The sequence below is a fragment of the Peromyscus leucopus genome, chromosome 2 (genome assembly GCF_004664715.2).
Source record: "Peromyscus leucopus breed LL Stock chromosome 2, UCI_PerLeu_2.1, whole genome shotgun sequence".
Classification (NCBI taxonomy): Eukaryota; Metazoa; Chordata; class Mammalia; order Rodentia; family Cricetidae; genus Peromyscus; species Peromyscus leucopus.
In genome coordinates this window covers 140,954,604-140,975,498 of record NC_051064.1, presented here as the reverse complement: position 1 = coordinate 140,975,498, position 20,895 = coordinate 140,954,604, and the positions used below count along the sequence as shown (strand labels likewise).

Genomic DNA, 20,895 nt, shown 5'->3' with positions numbered 1-20,895 from the left:
CTTTGAGAGCCGAGAGCTGCTCAGAGAAGGAACAGAAGGGCCTCCTCGTGGCCCCTCTCCGTCAGCGGACCTTCCTGTACCTGCTCGGTTCCCATAGGGGTTGCTGGGATGCTACCAAATCAGCTCTAATCTGGCCCCTGGGCTCAGACCTGAAAAGTCTGTGGCAGCCACAACCTGGCACCCTCCTCGAAACCCACGGACCTGGAGCTTGTTCCTGCTACCCCTGCTGTCTGAGGGCCGTGTGTGTGTGTGTGTGTGTGTGTGTGTGTGTGTGTGTGTGTGTGTGTGTGCATATAACATGGAAAGAGGGGCTGAGGAGAGGGCTCAGTGGGTGAGAACCTGAGTTCAGATTCCCAGCACGTGTGTAAAAAGCTGAGTGTGTAACTTTTTACTGGGGGGGGGGCAGGGCACAGGCGGGCTGATCTCTAGAGCTAGCTGGCCGGACAGTCTAGTCAAATCAGCAAGCCCCAGATTAAGTGAGAGACTGTCTCAAAAAATAAGGTGAAGAGCTATAGAGGAAGGCACACCTGGCATGAGCCTCTAGCCACCCCAGGTGCATTCACCTGCTCATGTGGAAAGAACAGGTTTGAGTCTAGGGGTGCCACAGCCTCTCTATGGGACCCTGACCATGTGACTTCACCACTTCTATGAGAGGAAAATGGTGGTGCCTGGTTGTGGTGGCTGAGAATGGTCTTCAAAAGATAGATGCCCATGGCCTGAGTCCTGGAACCTGTGATTGTCACCTTCTGAGCAGGGGCCCTTGAAGGTGAGATTGTGTGGAAGACACTGTGGCAGGGAGACATCCTGGACCATTTGGGTGGCCCCAGAGCCATCACGGGTGCCCTTAGATAGAGACAGTGGGGGAATTCAAGAGATACATGGAGGAGAGGGAAGACCGAAGTTTCCAGCATTGCACATGGGAGCGATGCGGAGGAGAGGGAAGACTGAAGGTTCCAGCATTGCACATGGGAGCGATGTGACCGCAAGCCAAGGAATGCTGGCCTCTCTGGAAGATGTTCTTGCTCAGAGTCCCAGGAGAGATCACCGGGTTTTGAGCCAGAGGTGTTGACTTTGAACTAGTGGCGTCCCCAGCCAGAAGAGAATACCTTTCCAGTGTCTAAACCAGCAAGATGCAGTGACCTGTCAGCAGTCACAGGGAAGACGAGGCACACCCACTAAGACAGTAGTGTGGGGTCTGGGCGATGGCTCAGCAGATAAAGCACCTACTGTGCAAGCCTGAGGTCTGGACTTCAGATCCACAGCATCCATGCAAGTGCCGGGTAGGTGGGGCAGCCTGCCTGCGATCCCAGCACTCGGGGGTAGAGAACCTGGGGTTCCGGATTCTCTTTCAATATATCAGATAGAGAATGACAGAGAAAGACAGCAGACACCGTCCTCTGGCCTCCATATACACATACATGCACACACTCATACACACACACCAGTGCAGCACACACGCACATAACACACATGCTCGAAAAAAATATTTTAAAGACAACAGCTGAGGCAGAGCTCAGAGCCTGGGGCTATGTTCATTTCAAAGAGAGCACCCACAATTTCTCCAGCACCTTGAGTAGTTGTTTAACGTCTGTACCCCTTCCCTAGGCTGTGAGCCCCAGGAAGCAGATTCTCTGCTCTGCTCTTCCCAGAGCTGGGCAGGAGCCGGCAAGCACAAAATGCCTGGTAGACATTGTGTGTGTGTGTGTGTGTGTGTGTGTGTGTGTGTGTGTGTGTGTGTGTGTGTGTTTGACAATGATGAAGAATTTTCACAGACACCATCCACCTGCTCCCAGACAGTGTCAGCAGCCAGGGCCTCAGGCAGCATGGGGTTCTGCCAGGCCTGGGGAAAGGGAATGCTTGGGAGGGCTGCTCCCAAGAACTGGTCATGGGGACATCCAGGGAAGCCTGGAAGTGCTTCAAGAGTTGTGAAGTGAAGTCCCAAGCCTCACTAGCCTCACTAGCCAGCCTGGCCTCTGTGGCGCCTCACCTCAACCACCCCTCTACCCTACCCCCCACCCCACCAGTGTCCTTTGGCTGCCTAGAAGTCTCCTGTGTGGCTTAAGCAAATGAGTCTCCCGGTGCCTCCCTGACTAAATGCTCAACCAATAGATTCTTAGCAGGTCTGGGACCCAAAACAGTTGCCAAGGCCTGCTACAGGCTCCACCTGCCTTCCTGGCAGCCATGACCAGCCCCAGTGGCCTCCCAGGAAACAGCCACAACCTCCTTTCCTACTTTGCCTTAGCCAGCCCCTGGCAGTTGTGAGCCCAGGCTGGAGAGTGGAGGGAATGAGGGACAGGATTGGGGGCTTCAGACTCTGAAAGACAAAGGGGAGGCCCAGGAGCTGCAGAGAACTCACACCTGCTCCCAAGGTCCCCGTGCAGCGCTCCCCTGGTCCCTGCAGCTCCAGACACCATGTATGGGAGTTTACACCACAGGAATTGACAGACGCTTAGAATCTGAGTTCACCTCCTCCTGCTGGCAAACTGGAAGTTGAACAAGCACAAAAAAAGGGAAAGCCCACTTTGGAGACAAATCAGAGCCTTGCATGGAAGCCTAACACACACACACACACACACACACACACACACACACACAAGTACTTATGAACACACATACTCTGTGGTGGCCAGAGGTTGACACTGAGGCACACACACATTCATCCATCTCACGGTCACATCTATTCATGCAATCACACACAGATGCATTCATTCACTAACACACAAGTGTACATAACACAAAAAACATACTTGAATATACATACCTGCACACTCATACAACTGTGCACCAACACACATGTGCCTATAACACACATGTGCTCACACATAAACACATGTACTCACACAACCAAACACACACTAACGTGCATGCACAAAGCATACAACACATTCTCACTCACAGACATTTACACCTGGAAGGTCACAGATGGGGAGGTTCATGAGGGACACTAGGTCGGAGGACTGGGAAGCAACAAGCTTATTTTAAAATGTTTTAATGCTATGGACAGACAGACAGACAATGGTATGACCGGGGCACTGAAGAGAAGGCAGAAGGGAAGACCCTCCTTACATCTTTCTGAGGACGAGGAGGTTTCTCAGCACACGCCTGCAGCCAGGCCCTCTGGTTCCCAGGCAGAAGGCAGGGAATGGGTGGGGAGCAGGGTGTGTGGCCACCACTACCCCCTCCCATGTAAACTCACTTCCTGGGTGAGAGATCTTGGCCCGAGAGTCTGTTAGCTGAGGACTCAACACCTCAGTAGGTGCCTGCCGTGTGTGAGAGGGCAAGGGCTGGGGGTGTTATGTCCCGAGCAGCAACCAGATGCTCGAATGTCATTTTTACAGCACCCTCACACACTGTCATACGCTGACATGTTCACATTCACACAACACACTGAACACAGGCAACCTGAGTCCCCGTGCTCACAACTCATTGTGAGGATTCGTAGCAGGGCTCTCTGCTGGGCCTAAACCACAGAAGCCACCCCACCTCACCTCCCTTCATCTTGCTCAGGGGCTGCCACCCAGCCTGCTGGCGTCTGGGTTTAGGAGCCCTTTGGTGAAGTTGATCTGGGGACTTGAGGGCCATCATTACAGAGACAGGCTGGGCCAGGGTCCGGCTTCCTCCTCACTCAGCTTCCTCAAGGCGGCAGGCATCTCAGCCCCACTTCTTGGAACCAAATGGGTACCTGCAGGAAGTGCACAGGGGTGGGATTAAATGTCGGTCACTTCCCAATTCTACACCTCTGTCTTGTCCTCTACACCTGACTCGGGGATGACAAAGACAAAGGTCACATGCCCCTCGCTGTGCATCTGTATACCTGAAGCTTGACAGGGGCAGCACAATCCTCCCTGGTGACCTCTGCCACCTCTGTCTTCCAGATGAGGGCACTGGGCTGAGAGCTGTGGGACTCCAAGCTCAGATCTGCAGAGGAACCGGTGATGGTTCAGGGCCAGGTCACATATCTCTAAGACCTTTGTCCCAGGACAGAGTCACGAACTCCAATGGTGGTTCCTCTGCAGTCCATGGAGGGGACACACACACACACACACACACACACACACACACACACGCAGCAGCAGCAGCAGCAGCAGCTGTTGCTCCTTCCCCAGGGAGAGCCACACCACCAGCCCTGGGCTAATTGTTGCTGTGTGAGACAACGGGCCACACACAGCAGAGCACGCGGCCACGGCTGATTACGGCAAGTTCCACTCAGCCCTAGGTCCCGCTAATTGGCACCTTCTCATTAGAGCCCTTTGTGAAAATGAAACAGTGTGTTCGCTGAGTGGGGGAAGCAGCGGCAGAGCTGGAATATCCACACACCGGTGCCTGCATCTTCAGAGAGCCGCTCACATGGGAGAAGGCAGTGCGGCAGGGAGGAGAGGCCTCTCCAGAACCGACGCTGGCCAAGCGCCTCCTCTTCAGCTGCCCAGGAGTCTGGGTGATGAAGCAGGAGCCTGTAGCGTCCACACTGCCTTGGCTGGAAGACATGCAGGTCAGGTCCCTTCCACGGGAGGACGCCGGCATCTTAACAGTGGTGATAATTGGCTCTAGCCACCTATCAGATCATGCATCCAGACCCTAAGAAGAAGAGGATGGAGGCACCCTCCATCTACCCATCCACCTCCCCATCCCTACATACGTTCAATAGGCACTTCCTCCTCAGGAACTTTGTATATGCCGTTCCCATGGGCTGGGACGCTTTGTCCCTCAGGCACCCACGTGGAGGGACAGCTTCATCATTCGCCTCCTAGCTCAAATGTCAGCTCTTCAAAGAGACCTTTCCTGGCGATCTACACAGATTCAGCCACCTCCTCAGTACCTTTTTCTGTCGCCTGGGGTCTTGCTCATGTGTTTAGTCATTGCTGAACCCTCCCTCTCCCCTTCCAGTCCAAAGAGAAAAAGCAAGCATCTTTCCCAGCTCAATGGCTGGGCACATGGTAATCCAGTGTTTAGGGGGGATCCTGATGGAAGACCACAGGTTCCAGGTGAGCCTGGGCTACATAGAGAGACCCTGTTTGGGGGGTGGGGGAAGATAATTAAGGGTGCACAGAAGAGAGATGAGAACAGAAAGGGAGAGGATAGATGGGGGAGGGGAGGGGAGAGGAGGAGAGGAAAAGAGAGAAGAGGGAAGGGGAGAGAGGGGAGGGGAGGTCAAAGGAGGTGGGAGAGGAGAGAGAAGGTAGCCTCCACCCTCTTTCCCCTGATTTCCACACCTAGAATACTATGAGACACAAAAGCAGGTATGCAAATGTAAGAAACATTTGCTGAGCGCCTACTGTATACCACCCCCACACTTGGGAACCCCTAGTGCAGGAATTGCAAGTCCTCTGTCCTCCAGCTACTCACAGGCTGCTGCAATGGGTCAATTGTTTTAAGGGTGACAGAGGCAGGAATAGACCCCCAGGAGAGAGCCTGGCAATGCCAGACAGGGCTGCATCTGAGTGGAGTCAGGAGGTGGCACAGAAATTCTGAGAGGTGGAGACTCCCAGGAGAGGGGTCTGAGCACCAAGGAGGGCGGCATGCCCACATTGTCCTTCAAGATGGTTCCTCAGGCAATGGGATTGTAGGTAGGCGGGAGGGACTAGCAGGGACACGGGTAAGAAAGGAGAGAAGGAACAGTGGGTGACAGACAGGAGAACCAGGAAAGGGGTCAGGGCTGGGGATGGAGAACCTTGAGGGCCACCAGGATCCACCAGGATCCACACTGACCAATGGACAGACAGAAAACACACCAAGCCGGGGAAGCCAGTGTCCTGAGAACCTACAGGAGGAAGCACTCGGGTCCCAAGCTTGGAACACCTGAGGCAAGCCATCCCTCCCCACTGGCCTTCCTCACCCTCAGACGCTTCCCAACCACAGGGACGGCAGAGCCTGGTGGCTTGGGACAGAGATAAAGATGGGGAGACACGTTCGTGGAAGAAATGGACTCATCTGCTTGTCTTCCAAAAGGTGGGGTGGTGGGAACGAGATACCCGTCATCCAACCTCTCATCTCCAAATAAGGAAACAGGTCCCAAGGGAATTCATTCTTGTATCTGTCAGTAAATGCTGTGTCTGCTGCAGTAACAAACATCCCCGCGTGTCAGTGATGGACTGTGCCGTGGGCTTACTTCTCACTGGTTTAACACAGCGGAGACAATGTTCTTTTTCCTCCTCTTCCTTTTCCTGTTTCTTTTGCTCTGTCTCTTTGCCTTGCCCTTCTCTTCCTCCTCTTCCTACAGGACCCAGCCTTCCTCAGTATACTAAGGACAAAGAGGAGCAAAAACCTCCTGACACCTATTCACCTGCCAATTCATTGGCTGAAGGCAGCCCAAGGCTCCACCCACCCCTAAGGAAGCCAAGAGCGGTCTCCAGGGAGCTCAGAGGAAGGGACCAGGACCGTGCTGCACAGGGCCCCTCCCGGCAGAGGGATGCGATTCTCACGTTTCTTATAGTCAAGAGCAGGGCAGTCCTGCCATGGGACCTGATGGTCCCAGACATAGTGAGTCTGAGAACTAGAATGTCGTTGCCAAACCCCTGCTCTGGTAGGAGGTAGAACTGGGGGTGTGGAACCCACACTTCCTCCCTCTGGAGGAAGAGAGGCTGAGGAGTGATCCTGCCCTCCTCAGGGGCTGTTGGTCTTCCGTGTCCAGTTGTTCCCACCGGCCACTGCAGTCAGCTTCCTGTCCTGCTCTTGGGGGACCACAGGGGAAGAGCGAATTTGATTGTCACAGCTGTCAGGTTGGTGCAGTGTGAGAAACCAACGCTATGCCCTTTCCAGGTGCTTTGATTGAAAAGGAAAGGCGCAAAGCCCAGAGTCGCTGCCGCCTCTGGAAGTGAGACGAGGCTGGCCAGCTGTAAAAGTGACAGCTCGGAGCCGGCCTTCCTGTTAATTGCCTCACGGCCACTCCCCTCTGTGGGAGCACAGCACACAATTAGGGAGAAGCTTACCACCTGCCCTGTCAACACATCCACCCAGAGAAGGACAGCTTCTGCACCCCGGCCTGACACAGCCAGACCCTACATTTTTTTTGTTTTGTTTTTTGTTTGTTTGTTTGTTTGTTTGTTTGTTTTTCAGGACAGGGTTTCTCTGTGTAGCCTTGGCTGTCCTGGGTCTTGGTCTGTAGCCCAAGCTGGCCTTGAACTCACAGAGATCCGCCTGCCTCTGCCTCCTGAGTGCTGAGATTAAAGGTGTGCACCATCACCGCCCCGGCCAGACCCTACATTCTTAAGAAGACATGTTCTCGGTGTTTCCTGAGTGCCAGGCAGGACTAAGGTCTGTGTACAACCCAGCTCACCTCCGGGCACCTCCACCTCTGCCTCCGCAATGTACACTGTGCGGCTGTTGCTTCCAATGGAAATAAAAATAAAAAACCCAGTGAACGTCTTTGAATGTGAGAATGTGAGAGCAGATGCAGGTACGAACATACACATGTATGAATACACATACACATGCATATAAGCACATATGTCCATGTACTCAGACACATACAATACAAGCAAACAAATGAACACACGTGTATATATACATATATGCACTTATCCACAATTCACACATGCTGACATATGTGCACACATACAAACATATATACATGTAAACACTTAAAAATACATGCACACACATGGGCACACAGGTACACACATACATAAGTACACAAATGTGTACACACTCAAACACACACACATACAGATGTGTATATATAGTTATCCATACTACACACAAATATATGTATTTATGCACATACACATGTACACACATATTAACAGGCATATACAGTCACACACATGCACATACATACATACATATACACAGATATACATGCAGATATATGTGCATAGGTACATACACATATAGACACATACACATGTACATACATGGGTACACATATACAAATACACATAGACACACATTTAATATATACATAATATACACACATATATAATACATAAATACACACATATAAACATGCACATACATACACACAGGCATATGTATACACTCACCCACAACACACACATACATATACACACAAACCCACTCATGCACATGCACACACACGAACATATGAATACAGATAAGCACACAAGCCTGTATGTGCATGTATATACATATATACAGGTTTACACACACACATAAGTACATATACATATACATACATATATATACACGCTACACACTCATACACACATGTACATATGTGGGTGCAGACATACACAGGCATGCATGTACACATGTATGTATATACGCATATGCATATTTATAGCTAGGTAATCTGTTTGTGTCCCCACTCTGACAACACCCCCATTTTGTAGACCAGGTGACTCAGACACATTAAGCATGGTGTTCACACCTAGTAAAGAAGTCTGGAAGCATCCTCCTGGGTCATTAGCATTCATATGTGTCCTGGGGACCCATAGACGACACAGAGGCCACAGAAAATCACCGGAGAGGACAGGTCCTCCGTCATCCGAACACATGGCTCTAGCCTGGACGTGAACTAACATCGTGTCAGGTTTTGTTTGAAGGATCAGTTCATCGCTTCAGGAAACATGTGCACGTCTGTCTGGCTGCTCCGGGAGGAGACACAAGGGCCTTCGGGGATAGGCGTGGGATCCACGGCTGGCACACCGCTGTCGTCCCCACGGGCCACACTCTGCCCGGAACCCCGGAGTTTTATTGGTGTCCTGTGGCTGCTGATGCCCTGATGCCTCCAGCTGCGTGTCATGAGATCTAATCACATGTCGTGAGATCTAATCATGCGTCTTTTGTGTTGTGAGATCTAATCACGCATCATGAGATCTAATCACGTGTCGTCCACACGTGGCTCCTGGACGCAGCGATAGAGCTGTGGGTGGCACCGAGGGGCACGTCACTCCCCGCTCCGTACAGCGCCCGCTGAGCCCTGCCGGGTGGGAAGGTCACTGGACACCAGAGCACGCGGGCCGCCGTGGAGAAACCCACGCCCCGTGTGAGGAGTCTGGGCAGAAACTCCACCCACACCTGAGGAAGCCGAGGTGCAGAGGAGCACAGTGGCTTATGCTCGGGATCCAGTCGGAACTAGCAGAGGCCGGTCTGGTCAGCGAGCCCCGTGTGCTTGGTCTCTGTCCTCCTGACCCCGCACCCCGACTTTGATAGACGCCAATCCCTAACCCTGGGGTGTTTTCCCGTCACCTCGTGGCAGGTCCGCCTCTGCATCAAAAGCCACAGGCAGCAGCCAGACCCTGAGTGTCAAGTGTTGCTCTCAGCGTCGCTGTGGTGGACCTAGGTTTACCAAAGGAGAAACTGAGGAAGAGGGAGGGGACAGGACTCAGCTCAGGCAGCGGTTGCTAGAGCCCCCCTGGAATCCAGCCTGTGTGCCAGTGGCCGCCTCCACCACGGGTGCCCACACTGCCTGCTGCCCGCCCTAGGCAGCCTCACCTCAAGCTGCAGGCTGCTGGTCAGGTGACCTGGAGAGCTCCTGAGCAGGTTGAGTGCCGGTGGGCGCGAATTTCTAGTCTTATTAAATAAGAAACGGTGATGGTGCAGGCCTTTAATCCCAGCACTTGGGAGGCAGAGGCAGGCGGATCTCTGTGAGTTCGAGGCCAGCCTGGTCTACAGAGTGAGTTCCAGGAAAGGTGCAAAGCTACACAGAGAAACCCTGTCTCGGAAAACCAGAAAAAAGAAAAAGAAAAGAAACACAGAGCCAAATACAGGGGTAATAGCAGAAGAGACCAGAAAAATAGCGAATGGCCACTGACTAGCCTTATCTTACCTGTAGCTTTCCCAGAGAGAGAGCTTCTTCCTGACTAACCATGTTTTTATTGCCTTCCTGATCTACCTTCTCATTGGCTCTAAGCCCAGCCACATCACATCCTCATCACTGCCTGTCTATACAGACCTCCAGGTCTCTACGGTTGGTACTGGGATTAAAGGCGTCTGTCACCACGCTTGGCTGTGTCCTTGACCACACAGAGACTCTGCCTGCCATGTGATCAGATTAAGGGCGTGTGCTACCACCGCCTGACTCCTGTTTATGACTATGTGACCTCGTTATGTGACCTCTGATCTCCAGGCAAACTTTATTTATTAACATACAAATAAAATCACATTTCAGCACAGTTAAAATATCACCACAGCTGCCATCCGCTCTCTCCCCACGGGCTGTGAAGCAGCATCAGGGTGAAGCAGTCAGTGGTGGATGATGGGCTAGTGGTGGCTTTAGAGACGGGGAGTAGAGAGAGGGACGGACAGCTCAGGGACGGGTCAGGGCTTAGCGTGGGTGAGGCGGGAGTAAACCAGGAGAGGCCATCGGAGGGAAGATTTTAAAACTGTTGTTCATGCTGGAGACATGGCTCAGAGCGGAGTTCCATCCTAGGACCCAGTGTAACACAAGCGTGCGCCTGGGATCCCAGTCTTGGGAGGTAGAAACAGACAGAGCAGAAGTTCAAGGTCCATCCTCAGCGACATAGTGAGGTCCAGGCCAGCCTGAGCTACATTAGCCCCTGTCTCAAAAGTAATAAATAAATAAATAAATAAATAAATAAATAAATAAATAAATAAATAAATAAGGATTTGCTCAGAGTTGCCTCCCGGGCACACTCCTGCAGAAGTGTGTCCCGCATAGTGACCCACACAGTCTGAATGAAGAGGAGGTGCAAAGGTCCTGTGGTAGGGAACATACAGTGAGAGAGGGAGAAAGTGGAAAGGCAATGTAGGCCATTGTAACCATGACAACCTATCTTCTACTGAGTTCTACAGGGAATCTCTGGGCAGCAGAGCGGCAGGATCCTATCGCCAGGCTGCCCCAGGTGATGCCACTCATCCTCTAGTGAATGCCCCCATTATCGCCATGATGATTGAGAGAGGAACGTGGCCCTCACTGTGGGTTCAGAATCTTCAGAATCCTGAGATTCTCCTGAAAGAGCTGCTTGAAGGACAACTGCCCTTCCCTGCAGGGGAGGCGCTAAGGGCGGTAGCCTGGTTACAGGCTGCCTGGGACGAAACGGAAGGATGGCCAGGAGCACTGATGAGTGGAATGGGGAAAGGGCAGGGAGCCCAGGGGAGGTGTCCCTGGGCTGAGGCCACCACAGGTCACTGTGAGTTATCTGTACCCGAGGCTGGACAGTTGGAGTGAAGAGCGGCCAGAGTTTGCCTCTCATCTGTATGTAAGGCCCTTCTACCAGGGAGATAGCCCAACAACTGGGCTCACTCTCAAGCCTAGACAGAGAGCAAGGGCTTCCGGAAGGGGGTGTGTAGTGGGTAGCTGTTCTAGCTTTGACCTGGAAGTACTACCCCAGTGAGGCTTCCGGTAACTGCCACACCTACCTGTGACTTGCCCCTAGCATGGGTCCGAGACAGGAGCCTTTTAAGACCTGGGGTCCAGATGTGCCAGTTCTCTTGTTTCCTTGTGATCTTGGATGCTGGATGGTAGACGGAGCAGAGTTCTCCAGAGAACCCTGCTGGACTGCACCTCAACTCTCCCAGATCCTGTAACCAACCCCTTTACTGGCTGTAAGTTACCCCAAAATAAAACTCCTTTTAACTATGTGGAGTTGCTTTAATAAATCCCCCAATAGGGGTGCTCCAAAGAGGAGGAGGAGGAGGAGATAACAAAGGGTAAGATCTGACTGGCAATCGACTGGAGGAGACAGCCCTCAACCCCGGGAAATTTCAGTGTAAACAAAGAGCCATGGCCTCACCTGCCCCTTGTGCCCCTGTCCTCCTCCTAACAACCCCAGGAGGCTTCAGGGTGCTTCCCAGCCAAGGTTGGAGCTTGCTGCTGGCCACTGAAACCTGGTTCCTCCTAAATGGCTCATCGGAGTCTGTGTTTAGATTCAGAAGAGGAGCATGGGAGCAGAAAGAAAACAGGCCAGGTGGATCCCAGTGGGGTACTGGGCAGGTGGGCAGCAGGCGATGGGCTCTAGAGGTAACAAATGAGGCTCCTTCCAAACCACAAGGAAGGGGGTGAGATCTTGTACATGTCCCCTTTGCCCCTGGCCACTAGTCCCTGTATGTGGGTGCTGGAAAGGAGCCATTTGCTCTCTGGCCTGGCCTGCAGCCCCTTACCCATCTCACTGGCTGTCAGCCATTGGTTTTCATTGGTCCCGTGCAGTTTAAACCCCAGAAAGTCACCACATACCCCACTCCCACTCATGGCAGGGACCTACTGTTCTCCCATTTCTCAGAAGAGGCAGCTGAGGCTCAGAAGTACAACATCCCTTGCCCAAGACCACCAGAGGATAAATAGCCAGGCCACCTGGAGTCTGAATCCCAGGTAACTCCAGCCACCTCCCCTTCTGAGCCAGCCAAAGGATGAGAAATGACACCTCTCCCAGGAGCTTCTCTTTGGCTGAGGTCTCAGGGGAAGATGTTCTGTCCCTCGTGTATTATTTTTATATCCAAACAAATTTGGATTGATGGCAGAAGGGGAGGCTGAAACTTTCATAAATTTTTAGAGAGAAATCTCAAGACCTTTGCAGAGATCTCTGGCCATTTCGGATTGTGTGCAGGCCACCTGCCCTTCCTCAGAGGGGCAAACAGAAGCCCTAAGAGCAAAAATGTCCAGGCTATCAGCTTCCTAGGGCAAAAGCTGGTCAGAGACCCCGAGACACAGCAATCCTGTGGTCCATAGTGGGGAAACCTAGACAGAAATAGTAACAGCCCAGTGAGGCTTCACCCCTTCCTGGCTTGCCCCAAAAGAAGAGGAGGAGCTTCCTCCCATGAGGACCAACACTGTTTGCAGCCATGTGGCAAACCTGGGACCAGCCACAGGGGGAGAAACTCCCAGAGAAGAGCATGAGAGATGGGGGGGGGGAGGAGGGAGGGAGGGAGAGAGAGAGGATGATGCCTGGCCCAAACGTCAGTATCGGAGAGCAGAGGGGTGGGTGAGAGACTGGGACAGGAGACCGGGAATAGGATGCACACCATCTATACTTACAAACATAAAACTACACATTTGCTTCGTTTTGCTTTCTTGGGGTGGAACTCGAGGCTTTGTACAGCCTGGGCAAATGCTCTACCCCTGAGCTACACCCAAGCCCCACATGGATGTGTTTTGGAGATACAGTCTGAGTTCCATGGAGACAGAAATTCTTGGATAGGCTGAGCCAGTTCATACCGGCAGTGGCGGCGGCTCATTCATGACATTAGAAACTGTCTGAAATCAGTCCAATGGGAGAATTTATACCAGGACAAGGGACAGGGCTGCCCATCAGCTCACACTGACCGCAGAGAAGCTCCGTGTAGACAGGCCTGCGCCTGCTACCGCGTTTTCTTCAACCACAGCCCTCAGCTCTCAAGCGGCCCCAGAAGCTTCTGTCACCTGACACGTGGCTGTCCCAACATGCGTGAGGCTGTCCTGGGTTGCTCTCACAGCAACAAAGTGGTCTAATGAGGTGGATCTCAGAATGTTTCCCCATCATTCAGCAGCATGTGACTATGCACGGCTGTGTGTGTTGGTCCTTGGAGAGATTCTATATGTAATAGACAATGTTTGGCTAATGAGGAGACAAATTACATATTCGTGTACTATGTTAGATAGATAATTTATGCCTGACTGAACTTTACCACAGTTGCTGTTTTTCAATTGTTTGGGCTACTGACAAAAGATAATTTTGTATGGTTATATGTATGGGGGAGTTGTATGTGTGTTAACCTTATATGTGTGTGTGTATGTATGTGTGTGCATATTTATAGGCTTTTATTTGTATTCATATATGTGTAACTGTGTGTATATGTATGTATGATTCTATGTATATATATGTGTGTGTATGTATACATGCATATGAATGCACATGCTTTTATGTGTACATGTATGTGTATATATATGTATCTGTGTACACATGTATGTATCTATGGATATGTATGTGTGTATGCATGTGGATGTACATGCTTCTATGTGTACATCTATGTATGTGTACATGTATATGTATATACATATTTATATGCATATAGGTGTGTATACATGTGTGTGTGAGTCTCTGTATGTGTTCTGATTCAAATGTACTCCATTCTAAACATCAGAGAGGAGACTAAGAGACCTGGGTTCCCAAAACAATTCAACTACTCCCCAGCTGTGTGGCCTTAGCAAATGGCCTGCCCTCTCCAATCTTGTTTTCCTGCTACCAATGTAGCTCTAAGTGTGCTGAAGGGACCCCAGGCAGGAGGACATGGCTCGAGCTGAGGCCAGGCAGGCCCTCCAAGGACCCTCTCCAGCCAGCAGCAGCCTTGCACTGCTCCTCTGTGGCTCAGTTGGTCCTGGGAAGCCAAGAGGAAGCGCTGGGTCCCCAGAAGTCTCCCACTGTGGCTGCTAGCTCTCTCTAGGGAAGCATCTCCACTCCAGGCCCCTGCAGCTCCCCCATCGGCTCCCCACCCCACCCTACCTCTGCCATGTCCTCCAGCTCAGAGGGATGAGGCGCCAGCTGACAGATTTCTCATCCCTGGCGCAGCTCTGCATCTGGCTGGAAAATGACCTGCTGGGCCATCCATCAGCCGACAGTGACTGGCGCCTGTCCCTCAATAGATTCATCATCAGCCCCTGTTCACCTGTCTCCTGTGTCCTGCCAGCAAATTCCCCAGGGAAAGGCCTTTCAGAAGGAGTGGGCTGCATATGAGCAGCAATCTGGCCCCAGTGCTTCTGGGTGTCCCAGCCAGGCTGTGCCTGCTCTGGACCTCAGCTTACCTCCTGTGTGTTTAGCTTAAAGATGTTCTTAAAGTCAACTGACAATAAAGCGGGAAACAGGCCATCCAAAGGGAGCAGCCGGAGATGGGTCCCATGCACAAGACTCTTGCATGGTTACCAGGCAACCAGCCCAGAGTCACACTCCAGCTCTGCAGCCTGCAGCCAAGCTACTGAATCTCTCGAAACCTCAGCTTCCTCTCTGGTACAGTAGGACTCACACCAGCTCCTGGGGTTCCCATGGAGATTTTAAAAAAAAAAAGGAAAAAACAGGAGGGTAAGCCCCATCTTTATAGAGGACTGACTACAAGCCCACCCCACCTCAGGGCCTTTGCACCTCCGATTTCCCACAGCAGAGAAGGAAACTGAGGCTTGGGGAGGTTGATTGGCTTGCCCAAACTCACAGTATGGCTTCAGACAGTGTGGCACATGTGTTCACCAGACACCAGGCCTGGGAAGGTTTTAGCATGTGCATAGTAGGTATTCTGTCCCTGTCACCTATTAGAGTCTCATTATTAACTATTCACCTGTCTTTCCTAAGCTAAACAGACCCTTTGGGCTGGGCTGGGGCTCCTGAATTAGCCTCTGTGCTTTGGACTGAGCTGTGGAGAGGGGGGGGGAGGTATGGTACATCTGTGTCTGTGTGTCTGTGTGTCTGTGTGTGGGGGTTGATAGAGGTTGATGGTGGGTGTCTTCCTTGATGGCTCCCACTTTATTTTCTGAGTCAGGGTCTCACTGAGCCCAGAGCTCACCAAATAGGCTAGACAAACAAGCTGTAGGCACCCACCTGTCTCTACCTCCCTGATACTGAGATTCTCGGCATATGCCACCCCACTTCACTTTTGTGTGGGTTCTGGGGGATCAAACTCAGGTCCCGGGACTTGTGTGGCAAGCGCGGTGCTCACCGAGCCATTTCTCCAGCCTCAGTGGTACCTTTAAAGGCGACCTGAACCTGTACAGCTCAGCATCCTTCACTGTGCAAGGACCCTTGAGGCTGCATGGAGACCCAAGGGAGGAAGCAAGGAGGGGTGGCAGCAGGTCACAGCTGTGGCTCGGCCTGACAGGAGACAAGAGCGGGGGAGCTCCCAGGTCACAGCCGACTGACTGAGGCAGGATGGAGAGGGAAAGAACACGAGTTTTGTCGTATCTGGGAACTAAACATGATGTCTCCATTGGCCAGGATACCTTCTGTGTGACCTCGGGGAGGTGAGCTGATCTCTCTGGGCCCAACTTCATCATGAGTCAACTAGGGCTCTTGATGCCAACTTTGGGAAGCTGCGATGCCCGAAAGTGCCTGGCACAGAGCAGACGTTCCGTAACGGGTAGCTGTCGACGTTTATTATTTTGCTTGGGCAAGCTGCTCCTTCTCGGCCAATTACAGTCAACCTGCTTCAAACTCAGCAGCTGTCGGCCAAAATCTGCCTGGCTGATCTCAGCACACCCGGTGGCTTCCGGGAGAGCCGGTTGAGTTTCACTTGCTGGTTATTGGCATAGCATCCGACTGCTCAAATCCAGCCTGGCCAGCAAGCTTGTCAAGGGGCCCATCTCTGATCTGAGCAGTGTGGGCATGCAGAGGCCAGTTGGCGGCATGTCTGCAAACAGCCAGGTGCAGGGTGGGAGTCAAGCTTTTTTCTTTGTCAACAAGGGTCTGGCTTGGACTCTACCTGGCTCAGCCTTCGCGGTGGCCAGCATGAAGGTGACGACGGCTGGACACTCACTTCCAAGCCTGTTCCTGTAATAGAGACATTGGTACCATGCTGTGGGGATGTAGGAAGATGTGAGCCCTGTGATGATGCCAGAATGTTCCCTGGGAGGTGGAAGAACCTTAGGGGGCTCTGGGAAAATTACCAGAAAGGGTCACATCTGTTCTGACCAGACCCCACACCCCGGAAGAGCTTCTGTCCCCTGCCATCATGCATGGAAAGATGCAACAAAGATATAAATGTGGAGCAGAAAAGACACAGATAGGAAGTCACATGCTCAAGGCTCGATCAGGGGGTCCAGACGCGGGAGGGCCTAGCAGGAGGCCTGTGGAGTCAGCATTGGCTTTTTTGTTTTTGTTTTTGTTTGCCTCCTCTGCTGTGTGATCTTGTGTTTTCTGTTTGCCCTCTCTGGGCCTCTTCTGCCTAATCTGAGACACAGAGAGTTACAGTGGCCTTGGAGCAAATAAGACCAATGGCTGGGCTGGGCTCACTACTGTGCCTGGGCCTCAGTGGCCCCTCTAAAGAGTCCCTGGGTGGATGTACTTCTTCCTCCTTTCTGGTTCCATCTCATTTTCCCAGAAGTACACTGTGGGTGAGAAGTGTTCTGAGTGGTCATGGACAGATGCTGGTACAAGTAACAGCTACTGTGTCTCTAATTTTAAAGAACATCGATTTCTAGCCTGTCCTGGTCCTAATGAGGTGGCAGAGGCACTGTCACTCAGAAACCTTCACTGGACCTGCTTGCAGCCCTGTGCAGTTCACGGCCACCACAGGAAGCAAGACTAAAGACACCTGCAACACAGGCCAGGGCATGGGGGAGATGGGACCCATGGAAACAGCACCCTTCTCTTCGGGGAACATGATAAACGGAACGTGGCATGTTTTATGAAGATGCTCATCTGGACATTGATGCAAACTCCCCTGATTTGTAAGTACCAACGACGCAGTCAATCCAAAGGGAAATGACTGGGAGAGGAACGGGCATCCTGTGGCTGGGATTTAGGGGTGCTCCATCTGATGGGTGGTGTGTAGGAAGCTGCTCAGAGGGAGGAGACTCAATCTTTAATCCAGGCGACCCATTAGTCTGGTGGCAGAGCCGTGGCTCTGCCCTTGGTGGTCTCCAGCCTGACAGAAATGAAGACACTTCACAGAGACACTTGTGACCATCAATCTATCAGACTATGGACATAATAGATTCCCCCACCCCCCACCCCTCAAAATGTGAGTTTCCCCCAGAAATCTTATGTTAGGAGAGGAAAAGCTTTAGCCAGAGAGGAAACTCCCCTGTCAGAGAGAGGTTCATCTCTAGGAGAGTTATTGCCTCTAAGATGGGAGGATGGTCGGTGGGACCACAGCTTGACCTGGACTGCATTCATTGTTCTCTGCTTCCTGACTGTGGAATGGGTGCAATGTGACCAACTGCCTCACGGTCCTGCCGCCATGCCTTCCCCACCATGATGGACTGTGCACCTCAGACCGTGAGCCAGAATCACCCCTTCCTCCAATAAAGTTGCTCTTGTCAGGGGTTCGGTCACAGCAATGAGAAAAGCGGCAGACACAGGAAATCAGTACCAGGAGTGGGGTTGCCGCTGTGATGAGCCTGGACATGTGACCCACAGGCCGCTGAACTGGTTTGCAGAAGGGTTGTGGGAGAGCCTGGAGCTGCAGCCATAGAACCCCCAAAGTGCTGTAAGCAGAGCTGGATGGGCCATTCTGGTGGAGTGTAGGAAACAAGAATGTCAAGAGAAATGGAGAATGGAGGTTCATGAGGTCAGAGGGGAATAAGGCCTCTCTCAGGAACTGCGCTAGAGGCCATGCATGGCGCATTCTAGTAAAGAATCTGGCTGTATGATGCTTGTACCCAGAGAACCTGAGTGAAGCCGAGTTTAAAAGCAATGGACTAAGACCAGGAGTCAGCTCAGTGGGCAGAGAGCTTGCTGTGTAAGCCTGAAGACCCGACTTAGTCACCACTCGGTTGCTGTAGAGACACCATAAGCAAGGCAACTTATAAAAGGAAGCATTTAGTTGGGAGTTTGCTTACAGTTTCAGAAGGTTGGTCCTTGATTATTATGGCAGGAAGCAGACAGGCATGTCTGGAGCAGTAGCTGAGAGCTTTATATCCTAATCAGCAGGCGGCAGGTAGAAAGAGAGACACTGGGCCCCCAGTGTGAGCTTTTGAAAACTCAAAGCCCATCCCAAGAGATACATATCACACCCTCCAACAATGCCACGCCTCCTAGTCCTTTCCAAACAGTTCATCAACTGGGGTGAGCTTTTAAAATGTATGAGCTCTGGGGCTGGAGGGATGGCTTAGCGGTTGAGAGTACTGACTGTTCTTCCAGAGGACCTGGGTTCAATTCCCAGCACCCACATGGCAATCCACAGCTGTCTGTAACTCCAGTTTCAAGGGACCTGACACCCATGGCAAAAACACCAATGCACATTAAATAAAAATAAATAAATTTTTTAAAAAATGTATGAGCTCATGGAGGCCATTCTCATTTCAACTGCAGGACCTAAGTTTGAATCCTCAGATCCCACATAAAGCTGGCTGCTACAGTGTTCTAATGGTGAGTCAGGAGGCAGAGACAGAGAACTCCAGAAGTTTCTGGATTACACAGCAGTGAGAGGACTCTGTCTTAGACAAGGGGAAGGTAAGGACCAACACCCAAGGTTGTTTTCCAATTTCTACACATGTGCCAAGGCATGTGCTGCTGTGGAATGAAATCCTCTATACACTGTGAATATGTGTTAGTCTCATTGGTTGTAAAAAGCTGATAGGCTGAAACCTGGGCGGGAAGTTAGGCAGGAAAGCCAAACTAATAATGATGGGAAACAGAAGGGTGGAGTCAGGAGTCACCAGCCAGATGCAGAGGAAGCAAGATGAGAATGTCTCACTGAGAAAAGGTACCAGGCCACATGGCTAAACATAGATAAGAATTATGGGTTAATTTAAGTGTAAGAGCAAGTTAGTAATAAGCCTGAGCTATTGGCCAAGAATTTATCATTTATATTAAGTCTCTGAGTGATTATTTGAGAGTGGCTGTGGGAAAGAGAAAGCCTCCATTTACAATGTGTGCTCACCCTCACACGTAATCACATTGTCACACACACACACACACACACACACACACACACACACACTATACATAGAAACACATACAAAAATAAAATGCAAAACGTATTTTTAAAGCAATGGATTTACTTGTTTAAAGGAGGCACTCTCAAGAAAATGCAGCTTTCAGACTGCTCACTGCTCTTATCAAGGTCTACAGTGAAAAAGAGCAACAGATGGGACAGAAATACAAAAAAAAAAAAAAATGATCCAAGCATGATGGCGCACACCTTTAATCCCAGCATGTGGGAGGCAGAGGCAGGTGGATCTCTGTGAGTTTGAGGCCAGCTTCATCTACATAGTGCATTTGAGACAGCTAGAGCCTGTCTCAAAAAACAATTTAAAAAAAAAAAAAAGGAAGAAAGAAAGAAAGGAAGGAAGGAAGGAAGGAAGGAAGGAAGGAAGGAAGGAAGGAAAAAAACTGAACAGCCTGGAGGGTGGGGCAGTGTCTTAGTTAGGGTTTCTATTGCTGTGAAGAGACACCATGACCATGGCAACTCTTATAAAGAAAACATTTAATTGAGGTGGCTTGCAAAGTTTCAGAGGTTCAGTCCATTATCATGATGGTGGAGAGCATAGCATTGTGCAGGCAGACATGGTGCTGGCTACTTCTTGATCAGAAGGTAACAGGAAGAGGACTCAGACACTGGACAGGTATATATTTTTTTTCTTTTTTAATCAGGAAAGAGTGCAGACACAGTCCCCCACTACCACAAATTATGCAGTCGAGTTTCCCGCATTTGGGGAAATCTCAGGGGTCAACACACCCCAAGTGCAATGGGTAAGCCTCGCCCTTGGAAAACCACCTGCTTGATCATGGTATCTCCTCTGCCAGGTAAGTGTTGGACAGGTATCTTAAGCATAGGAAACCTCAAAGTCTGCGCCCCCCCCCCCCCAGTGACACACTTCCTCCAACAAGACCACATCTGCTCCAATAAAGCCATACTTCCTAACAGTGCCACTCCTATGAGCTTATGGGGGCCAATTACATTCAAACTACCACAGGGGGTATCCTAGTTAGGGCTCCTATTTCTGTGGTGGAACACCATGATCAAAGCAAACCAGAGAGGAAAGAGTTTATTTGGCTTACACTTCCACATCACAGGTCATCATCACAGAAATTCAGGACAGGAACTCAAACAGAGCAGGAACATGGAGGCAGGGGCTGTTACAGAGACCATGGAGGGGTGCTGTTTACTGGCTTGCTCACCATGGCTTGCTCAACCTGCTTTTTTATAGAACCCAGAACCACCAGTCCAGGGATGGCACCATCTGCAATTGGGTAGACCCTCCTCAATCAGTCACTAATTGAAAAAATGCACTACAAGCTTGCCTACAGCCTGATCTTATGGAAGCATTTTCTCAATTGAGGTTTCAATTGACTCTTGCTTGTGTCAAGTTGACATGAAACTAGCCAGCACAACTGACCCCTTGTCAACCTGACA

The 20,895-nt window shown here is 51.2% G+C and overlaps 1 non-coding gene across 1 annotated transcript; it reads right to left on the bottom strand.

Moving 5' to 3' along the window:
• Nucleotides 1-20,129: 20,129 nt before the first annotated feature.
• LOC114700901 lies at nucleotides 20,130-20,293 on the bottom strand. Its single transcript, XR_003735745.1, has one exon. It is a non-coding gene; the product is annotated as a U1 spliceosomal RNA (small nuclear RNA).
• Between the last annotated feature and the right edge of the window lie 602 nt (nucleotides 20,294-20,895).